The sequence below is a fragment of the Melitaea cinxia genome, chromosome 25 (genome assembly GCF_905220565.1).
Source record: "Melitaea cinxia chromosome 25, ilMelCinx1.1, whole genome shotgun sequence".
Taxonomy (NCBI): Eukaryota; Metazoa; Arthropoda; class Insecta; order Lepidoptera; family Nymphalidae; genus Melitaea; species Melitaea cinxia.
Window position 1 is genome coordinate 4,418,509 of NC_059418.1, and position 11,049 is coordinate 4,429,557.

At 46.7% G+C, this 11,049-nt stretch overlaps 1 non-coding gene and 1 pseudogene across 1 annotated transcript; both read left to right on the top strand.

The window, feature by feature from the left end:
* The first annotated feature begins 5,682 nt into the window (after nt 1-5,682).
* Nucleotides 5,683-5,839, top strand: LOC123666320. The gene has a single exon (XR_006745217.1). It is a non-coding gene; the product is annotated as a 5.8S ribosomal RNA (ribosomal RNA).
* A 678-nt stretch (nt 5,840-6,517) lies between these two features.
* Nucleotides 6,518-11,049, top strand: part of LOC123666306 — an 8,079-nt pseudogene continuing 3,547 nt past the window's right edge.

Genomic DNA, 11,049 nt, shown 5'->3' on the forward strand with positions numbered 1-11,049 from the left:
GACAAAGGTGTACAAGAAAGGTTACTACGGGAGAGTGACTTAACTTTGGATCAAGCCATCCAGTTTGGAAGAGCAGCAGAAATAGGGAAGATACAGGTAGGAGCATTAAATGAAAAGAAAGAAATAGACAGTATACATAAACAGAGAGTAAACTACAGGAAGGAGAAGAAGAACTACAGAAATAACTGTGGGAAATGTGGTAAAGTACATGAACCGAGAAAATGTTCAGCGTTTGGTAAAAAGTGTGTGTTGTGCAATAAACTGAATCACTTCGCTGTGATGTGTAGGAATAAAAACATACACAGGAAGAAGAAGCAGGCGTACAGCTTGGAAAAGGAGGAAAATAAAAGTGAAAGTGACAGCGATCATAATTATACAATAGGAAGTTTAAACTATATAGACAATATTAAGTTACAGTGGAGAGAAAAAATAAATATTCTAGGTTTAAATATAGAGTTTAAGCTAGACACGGGTGCGGACTGTAATACGTTGTCTTTAAAGTTGTTCAAGTGTATTAATAAAAATAATAAGTTAAGTTTGAAACAAACACCTGCTATTCTTGTTGTTTATAATGGAGAGAGAATTAAGACAGCGGGACAAGTAGAACTAAGCTGTGTTGTAAAAGGGGTAAATAAAAAGGTATGTTTTACTGTAATTGATTTAGATGTACAACCTGTAATAGGACTACCAGATTGTATTAGGTTAAACTTATTAAAAAGGATTGATGAAATACAAAGTGATAAGTTGACAGAAAAGGAAAAATTTATAAAAGATAATAAAGATATTTTTCAGGGTCTAGGGACGATAGGTACTTACCAAATAAAAATTTTAGATGATGCAAAACCTGTTGTTAAACCTATAAGACGAATACCTTTAGCCATAAAAGATAGACTTAAGGAAACATTAAATAATTATGAAAACAGGAATATTATAGAGCGGGTAGAAGGTCCTACTGAGTGGTGTAATAACCTAGTTATAGTGGAAAAACCAGATAAATCTTTGAGGTTATGTTTAGATCCTAAAGAGCTTAATGAGTATATAGTAAGAGAGAGATATTTTATTCCATCTCCAGAAGAAATTTATAATAACTTAGCAGGTAAGAAAGTGTTTACTGTTTTAGATATGAAAGATGGATTTTTTCAGATAATGTTAAGTGATAAGGATAAATTGTGTACTTTTGGCACTCCATATGGTAGATATAGGTTTAAGAGGTTACCGTTTGGTATATCATCTGCTCCAGAAGTTATGCAAAGAACAAATACTAACATTTTTGGAGATATTAAAGGAGTAGAAATATACTATGATGATATAATAATAGCAGGGGAAAATAACTCTGAGCATGATGATATATTAAATAAAGTGGTAGAAAGAGCCAGAAGATATAATGTAAAATTTAATAAAAATAAAATACAATATAAGTCGGACCATGTTAAGTATGTGGGTTTAATAGTATCACAGGAAGGTATACAAGTTGATCCCGATAATGTAAAAGCTATATTAGAGTTGAAGGAGCCTAGTAATGTAAAACAGCTACAAAAATTTTTAGGCATGTGTAACTATTTGAGTAGATTTATACCTCATTATTCTGTAATTACAGAACCTTTAAGAAACTTACTTAAAAAAGATGTTGTGTGGGAGTGGTCTGAACCACAAGATAAAGCATTTAAAGAATTAAAAACCAAGTTAAGTAATACTCCTACACTAGCTGTCTTAAACAGTAAAGGTTCTATAGTGTTGCAAACTGATAGTTCTAAATCTGGCATGGGAGCGTGTTTGTTACAAAATGGTAAACCTATTTCTTTTTACTCAAGGGCTTATACCGAATGTCAAACTAGATGGGCACCAATAGAAAAGGAATTATTCGCTATCTGTGTTGCATTAGATAAATATCATCAGTTCGTGTACGGCAGGAACATAACAGTGGAGACTGATCATAAACCCCTGGTCACAATAATTAATAAAGATATAAATAAAATAAGTGCTAGACTACAGCGTATGATTTTGAAATTGTTAAAATACGATATAAATATAAAGTATATACCAGGTAATAAAATGTATATTGCAGACTACTTGTCAAGAAATTATATAAAAAACAATGCTGAGATAGATCCAACAACACAGGAGATAGTGCATTGCTTTGAAACAGATTTAGCTATAACAGATAGTAAATTAGAAATGTTACAAAAAGAAACTAAAAATGATATAAATTTAATACAAGTAATTAATTGGTATAAAAATAGTTGGCCTAAAAATAATAAACTAATACATAATAAAGAATTAAAAATATACTACAGTTTAAAAGAATATATACATGTAAAAGATAATATAGTGTACTTACAGAATAAAGTAGTTATACCAAAACATGTAAGAAAAGAAATGCTTAGGATTATACATACAGGACATACAGGTATAGTGAAGTGTAAAAAGAGAGCTAGAAATGTTATGTATTGGCCGGGAATGTCACAAGATATAGAGAAGTTTGTGTTGTCATGTAGTTCTTGTGAAAAGTATAGACCGTCTAATAGTAAAGAACCTCTTATGTCTCATGATATTCCTAGCTTACCGTTCTACAAGATAGGTATGGATATATGTACTTACAGCAGAAAAGATTACCTAGTTGTTGTTGATTACTATTCAAAATGGATAGAAGTAAAATATTTAAATGATAAAACAGCTGATAGTGTAATTAAAAATTTATTGACTATTTTTTCTACTCATGGCATACCAAAATATATTGTAAGTGACAATATGCCGTTTGGAAGTTACTCTTTTAAAAAGTTTACAAATTCATTAGATATTCAATTAATTTATTCAAGTCCTAGATATCCTCAGTCTAATGGTTTAAGTGAAAAAGCAGTAGGAATTGTAAAAAACATGATGAAAAAATGCGAAAACAATAATGACTATGATTTTTGTTTGTCTCTGTTACATTATAGATCTACACCAGTTGCAGGATTGGATTATAGTCCATCAGAATTATTAATGTCTAGACTTTTGAGAACTAACTTACCTTGTACTAAAGATCATTTAAAACCTAAAGTTGTTAATGTGCAGGAAAAAATGTCACTCAACAAACAAAAAACAGAATTTTATTATAATAAAACTTGTAAAGTTAGAAATGTAAATTTTAAACCAGGTCAAAATGTTGTGGTGCAGAATAGACCAAACAGGGTGTGGTATCCAGGCAAAATTATAAAGCCAGAGGGCCCGAGATCTTTTATTGTCAAAAGGGAGGATGGAACAGAAGTCAGGAGGAATCAAAAGCACATAAATTATTCACCTAATCAATTTAATGTCAAATCAGAAATACTTAATACTCCGTTGATTACTGTTCCTTCACAAAATAGTAAGAGTTCTGAAAATGTTAGTCATAAAGTCAGTAGGTATGGTAGATTAATAAAACAACCCTCATACTTCAAAGATTACACACAATAGTAATGTTTAAAAAATAAAAAAAATAAAAAATAAAAATATGTCTTGTCTTAAAATTTTGTTAATTTAAGTTGAATTTATGTTTAAGTTAAATTTAAAACTAAAAAGGGGGGATGTTGTATATGGCAACACACCTCTATTATTATTAGTGTTAATAATAAGGTTGATGGCACTGGCAACATTATAAGAGTTAGAATATGAACACTATGTAGTCAAGATGTAATAAAGATGGCTTGTCCCAAGAAGTCTTTTATTTAAAATACAACAACATATAAAACAATGAGTGCTTTTATTAGATCAAAACCAATCGACGGAGGGCGTCTCGTCCGAAGTCGTTAATTTTGATGAATCTGGATAACTTTTGCCGATCGCATGGTCCAGTACCGGCGACGCATCTTTCAAATGTCTGCCTTATCAACTTTCGATGGTAGTTTCTGCGACTACCATGGTTGTCACGGGTAACGGGGAATCAGGGTTCGATTCCGGAGAGGGAGCCTGAGAAACGGCTACCACATCCAAGGAAGGCAGCAGGCGCGCAAATTACCCACTCCCGGCACGGGGAGGTAGTGACGAAAAATAACGATACGGGACTCTTTCGAGGCCTCGTAATCGGAATGAGTACACTTTAAATACTTTAACGAGGAACAATTGGAGGGCAAGTCTGGTGCCAGCAGCCGCGGTAATTCCAGCTCCAATAGCGTATACTAAAATTGTTGCGGTTAAAAAGCTCGTAGTTGCATTTGTGCGCCGCGCTGCCGGTGCACCGCATCCGCGGTGATACCGACACGTCTGCGGAGCATATCGTCGGTGAGCCGGCGGTAAAACGCCGGTTCAATATCAAAATCCTATCGCGGTGCTCTTCGGTGAGTGTCGAGGTGGGCCGACAATTTTACTTTGAACAAATTAGAGTGCTCAAAGCGGGCTCAAAATGCCGCTTGAATATTTCGTGCATGGAATAATAGAATATGATCTCGGTTCTATTTTGTTGGTTTTCAGAACTCCGAGGTAATGATTAATAGGGATAACTGGGGGCATTCGTATTGCGACGTTAGAGGTGAAATTCTTGGATCGTCGCAAGACGAACATCAGCGAAAGCATTTGCCAAAGGTGTTTTCATCAATCAAGAACGAAAGTTAGAGGTTCGAAGGCGATTAGATACCGCCCTAGTTCTAACCGTAAATATGTCATCTAGCGATCCGCCGACGTTACTACAATGGCTCGGCGGGCAGCTTCCGGGAAACCAAAGATTTTGGACTCCGGGGGGAGTATGGTTGCAAAGCTGAAACTTAAAGGAATTGACGGAAGGGCACCACCAGGAGTGGAGCCTGCGGCTTAATTTGACTCAACACGGGAAATCTCACCAGGCCCGGACACCGGAAGGATTGACAGATTAACAGCTCTTTCTTGATTCGGTGGGTGGTGGTGCATGGCCGTTCTTAGTTGGTGGAGCGATTTGTCTGGTTAATTCCGGTAACGAACGAGACTCTAGCCTGCTAAATAGGCGTCGTCATTTAGGTGTGTCCGATTTCGGTCGGACAACTCACTGGCGGCGTATTAAAATTCTTCTTAGAGGGACCGGCGGCTTCGAGCCGCACGAGATTGAGCAATAACAGGTCTGTGATGCCCTTAGATGTCCTGGGCCGCACGCGCGCTACACTGAAGGAATCAGCATGTTCTCCCTGGCCTAGAGGCCCGGGCAACCCGTTGAAACTCCTTCGTGCTGGGGATTGGGGTTTGCAATTATCCCCCATAAACGAGGAATTCCTAGTAAGCGCGAGTCATAAGCTCGCGTTGATTACGTCCCTGCCCTTTGTACACACCGCCCGTCGCTACTACCGATTGAATGATTTAGTGAGGTCTTCGGACCGACACGCGGTGGCTTCACGGCCGTCGGCGTTGCTGGGAAGTTGACCAAACTTGATCATTTAGAGGAAGTAAAAGTCGTAACAAGGTTTCCGTAGGGGAACCTGCGGAAGGATCATTAACGAAACTGCCGTATTGCGAGACGTATCGCCCTCGAGCGTGAAGTTTCTGCGATATACGCGTAGTGACGCTAATAGACATTCTGTTCAACGACGGAAAAAAAACGACGTTGAACAAAAAAACAAAATATAAAAGTCGCGCGCACCGTTTCGCGGTGACCGACCGTACATTTTATTTATTTATTTTTTTTTTTTTTTATTTTTATAAGACTCTTAACGAATCTTATTCAATTAATACGATGTAGATTTCGATCTACAACGAAACCATTACCCTGGACGGTGGATCACTTGGCTCGCGGGTCGATGAAGAACGCAGTTAACTGCGCGTCATAGTGTGAACTGCAGGACACATTTGAACATCGACATTTCGAACGCACATTGCGGTCCGTGGAGAAACATCCAGGACCACTCCTGTCTGAGGGCCGGCTGCATAAATACATATATCACACTGTACGTTCGTATATAAATTCGTTTATTACGATCGTACATATGACGGTCTCCGTATGTCTCAATCAGAGACTTCGGTCCGTTTAAATATTGTTAACGTTCGATACGGAGCGAATAAGCGTATATGCGTATATGTGCCGTGTGTGCGCGCGCGTATATTGCGTTTACGTCGATGCGAGAGACAGCGGTACAGGTTTCGACCTGTACCCGTATCTCGCGTACGTACGCGCAGCTCGACGTTCTCGTCTCGAAGACGACGACGTCCCGCGTCTCTCCGTCCTTTCGGTGACGTCGCGCGCGTATAGTCTTAGAAAACAAACTAACGACTATACATATGCGCGCTTCTATGTCGACGGGGTAAACGGAGAGCGATGCGGCGACGTCGCGCAGTCCGAGAGACACGGATCGTCGTTCTATCGCGCGCGTCCTGTACGTTATACGCACGCGAATCATCCGAGTATCGTTCGCACGAACGACGACGCGCGTACGCGTATGCCGTCGCGTAGTCGTCGCGGTAGGCGGACTCGACGTCCGAAGAGCGCGTCGACGCCGACGCCGACGTCGAAGACGGGACTCTAACGAGACCCCCGTCTCTCGGCGTACCTTCGGCGCCGTCGCGTCGACGGATATCGCGTCTGCCTCGTTTTTTTTATCGTTGGCCTCAGATCAGGGAGGATCACCCGCCGAATTTAAGCATATTAGTAAGCGGAGGAAAAGAAACTAACCAGGATTTCCTTAGTAGCGGCGAGCGAACAGGAAATAGCCCAGCACTGAATCCCGCGGTTGTAACGATCGCGGGAGATGTGGTGTTCGGGAGGTATCGCTTTCTCGTCGTCGCCACTCCTGTCCAAGTTCGTCTTGAACGGGGCCGTTTTCCCGTAGAGGGTGCCAGGCCCGTAGCGACGGAGCGAGACGGCGAGAGGTACACTCCTCAGAGTCGGGTTGCTTGAGAGTGCAGCCCTAAGTGGGTGGTAAACTCCATCTAAGGCTAAATATTACCGCGAGACCGATAGCGAACAAGTACCGTGAGGGAAAGTTGAAAAGAACTTTGAAGAGAGAGTTCAAGAGTACGTGAAACCGTTCAGGGGTAAACCTGCGAAACTCGAATGAACGAACGGAGAGATTCATCGTCAATCGGCGGCGTACGGGCGCGCGCCTCGATGTCGAACGCCTCCCCTCGCGGGTGCGTCGTGCGGCACGGGTCGCGTCCGTCGACGTCCGTCGACGGCGTGCACTTCTCTCTAAGTAATACATCGCGACCCGTTCGATGTCGGTCTAAGCGCCGTTCGGGAGTCCAGTCGTCGTGTTAACGCACCGCTATTGGACCGTGACGGTGGCCGATCGGCCGTCGGACGGTAGTACAAAGTCGTACTTTTATACGAATCGCGCACGCGCCTCGCGCGCGTCCGGCCCGACGCAAGCGAACGCCGTACAATGTCGACGTCCTGCCCGAGTGCGGACGTTGACGCGGCGCTGCTGTCGTCGCAGCCGTGCTGTCTCGGACCGTGCGCGTATCCGTCTGCGATGATTCATTTTCGGGCACTCGCAGGACCCGTCTTGAAACACGGACCAAGGAGTCTAGCATGTGTGCGAGTCATTGAGATTATTCAACGTAAAACTGAAAGGCGTAACGAAAGTGAAGGCGCGCGCTAAACCGCGCGCTCAGGGAGGATGGAGCGTCGGTCTCGATCGATCTCTCGCACTCCCGAGGCGTCTCGTTTCCAATCCGTGAATGTAGGCGCGCTCTGAGCACAGATGCTGGGACCCGAAAGATGGTGAACTATGCCTGGTCAGGTCGAAGTCAGGGGAAACCCTGATGGAGGACCGTAGCGATTCTGACGTGCAAATCGATCGTCGGAACTGGGTATAGGGGCGAAAGACTAATCGAACCATCTAGTAGCTGGTTCCGTCCGAAGTTTCCCTCAGGATAGCTGGCGTCGATTATTAACAGTCCCATCCGGTAAAGCGAATGATTAGAGGCATTGGGGCCGAAACGACCTCAACCTATTCTCAAACTTTAAATGGGTGAGAACTCCGGCTTACTCGAACGATGAAGCCGGAGATCTGATGACGGTGCCAAGTGGGCCAATTTTGGTAAGCAGAACTGGCGCTGTGGGATGAACCAAACGTAGTGTTAAGGCGCCTAAAAAACGCTCATGGGACACCATGAAAGGCGTTGGTCGCTCATGACAGCAGGACGGTGGCCATGGAAGTCGGAATCCGCTAAGGAGTGTGCAACGACTCACCTGCCGAAGCAACCAGCCCTGAAAATGGATGGCGCTGAAGCGTTTTGCCTATACACTACCGTTACGGGCACGTGCGACGTTGTACGTTTTGCGTCATTATGCCGTAACGAGTAGGACGTGCGCGGCGGAGTGCGCAGAAGGGTCTGGGCGTGAGCCCGCTTGGAGCCTCCGTCGGTGCAGATCTTGGTGGTAGTAGCAAATACTCCAGCGAGGCCCTGGAGGACTGACGTGGAGAAGGGTTTCGCGTGAACAGTAGTTGCTCGCGAGTCAGTCGATCCTAAGCTCAAGGAGAGATCTTATGTCGATGTGGCGTGTTTTCTTTTATATTATATTATATATAAACCGAATAACGCCCTTTGAGCGAAAGGGAATCCGGTTCCTATTCCGGAACCCGGCAGCGGAACCGTTTCAATAATCGTTCCCTCGTTTCAAAGCGAGTGTTCGACGGGGTAACCCAAAGTGGCCTGAAGACGCCGCCGAGGGGTCCGGGAAGAGTTTTCTTTTCTGCCTGAGCGTTCGAGTTCCATGGAATCCTATAGAAGGGAGATATGGTTCGGAACGCGAAGAGCACCGCATTTGCGGCGGTGTCCGGATACTCTCTGCGGACCTTGAAAATTCAGGTGAGGGATGTACGTGGAGATGTCGCGCCGGTTCGTACCCATATCCGCAGCAGGTCTCCAAGGTGAAGAGCCTCTAGTCGATAGAATAATGTAGGTAAGGGAAGTCGGCAAATTGGATCCGTAACTTCGGAATAAGGATTGGCTCTGAGGACCGGGGCGTGTCGGGTTTGGACGGGAAGCGGATGCGGCCGGTGCCGGGCCTGGTCGATGCTCGTTCGTCTCTCTCGGGGGGCGTTCGGGCGGAATCCGGACCCGCGTTCCGGCCTTCCGCGGATCTTCCTAGCCGTAAGGCCGCGTCGGTTTCGTCTCGTGCGCGATCGGCGCGGTTCTGTACGACCGCCGTTCAACGGTCAGCTCAGAACTGGCACGGACAAGGGGAATCCGACTGTCTAATTAAAACAAAGCATTGCGATGGCCCTCGCGGGTGTTGACGCAATGTGATTTCTGCCCAGTGCTCTGAATGTCAACGTGAAGAAATTCAAGCAAGCGCGGGTAAACGGCGGGAGTAACTATGACTCTCTCCTACGTGGCCTCCATCTGGTCAATACACGACCTATGGGCTATGGCGGCGGTTGTGTATGTACTCCGGTGCACTCTGGACCGTAACCATGGCATGTACTCGGTACGATGGCTCACACCCCTAACGGGGAGGTGAGGGTGTAGATACTCACGGGCGGGTCGTATTATTCGATGAACGCGATTTCCCAGCCTGCCGGCTAGCTGCGGGGAAGCGGAGAAACACGACTCACCCGGCAATGGGGAAGAGCGGCCTGTCATGGGCCGTGACGCCCAACTCCTACCCACAGCCTGCACGTGGCGCCGCTGCGAAAGCCAATGTGGGGGGGGGGGACCGACGCCTAAATTATGCAGCCCGGAGGTAGCCGATGCGGAGCTGCAAGCCTCGTTGGCGTCACTTTCCCTGCTATCGGACGAGGCAAGTGCACTTTCCGCTGCATGCTCCGCCATCGCCAGGGCGAGCGTTTTACGACAACGCATGGGGGTGACGGAGCACGTAGCCAGGCTAGTCCCTGGGTTCTCTGCGGAGTGGTGCGACACCCTTCGAGCTTGGGGGTGTAATCCAGGTTGGCTACGGTTGAGATACTGTAGTAGTCCCGATGGGTGGTCTTCGAGCTTGCTTGGAGTCCATCAAGCCTAGCGGTTTTTCTTCGGTTGGGACCTAGCGAAAACCGTGGGCGAGCCCAGTGGTTGGGTTTGCGGCCCGGCCACATATGGGATTCTGAACGTTGCACTGTATCCAAATAATGAGAATTTGGACCGCCCCGACCTCCCACAGGAGTCGGGGAGCACGGTCAATCCCTCCCCGGTGGCTCGACCCGGCACTTCCGGCGGGAGTGTTGGGCGGGCGCCTGGTTGGACCTGCCCAGTTTGTGGGCGTACATTTAGTACCAAGACGGGGCTCGGTGTTCACAAGCGTAGAGCCCACCCCGTCGAAGCCAATGCGGAGGCCGCTCCACTGCAGGTAAAGCGCAGGTGGTGTGAGGAGGAGCTGTCGCTCATGGCGAGGACCGAGGCGCAGTTTACGGTGGATACTGGGAAGTGTTCGAACGTAGACCTGCTCGCCAAATTGCCCCAACTCCAGAGGACGTTGGAGGCGATTAAGGGACAGCGGCGGAGTGTGAAGTACAAAGGGCTGGTGAAAGCCTGCCTGGAGGAGATAGCGCTCTCGTCGTCTGGCCCAGCGAGTAGGGGTTCGATAGCGGAACAGCCCCCGGAAACGCGGCCCCTGGGACCGCCGGACGTCAGCACTGAAGTCTCACCTGTCGTAGACAAACCAGCAGAAGCAGTCGAAGCCTCACTAAGCCCGGAAGCAGCGCAAGCCCTCGAATCCCTGCTCCTGAGAGCGGAGAGGCGCAAGCGATGCCAGGGACGTGGGGCCAAGGCCGCAAAGCGGTCCCGCCGTACATCTCGAACTGACGACGACATCGCGCCGGTTTCGATTTCGAACCGCAAAAGAAGGCGAATGGAGTACGCACGGATGCAGGAACTGTTTCGGAAGTGTCCGAGTCGTGCAGCAGCCGAAGTGATAGACGGCCACACCCGGGTCGTAAGGCACACCCTCGAGGATCTGGAGACCTATTGGCGACCGGTTCTCGAGGAGGTGTCGACCGCCCCGGGACCAACGCGGAAAGCGCTCGATGCTCTGACGCGGGGGGAAGTGGCCGACTATTCCGGGCTATGGGCGCCGATCACGGTCGAGGAGGTGAAGGCGTCCTGTGTCGACTCTCGGACAGCGCCAGGGCCGGACGGAATACGTTCGGAGGAATGGCGTGCAGTTCCCGCTCCATTGAAAGCGGAAATATT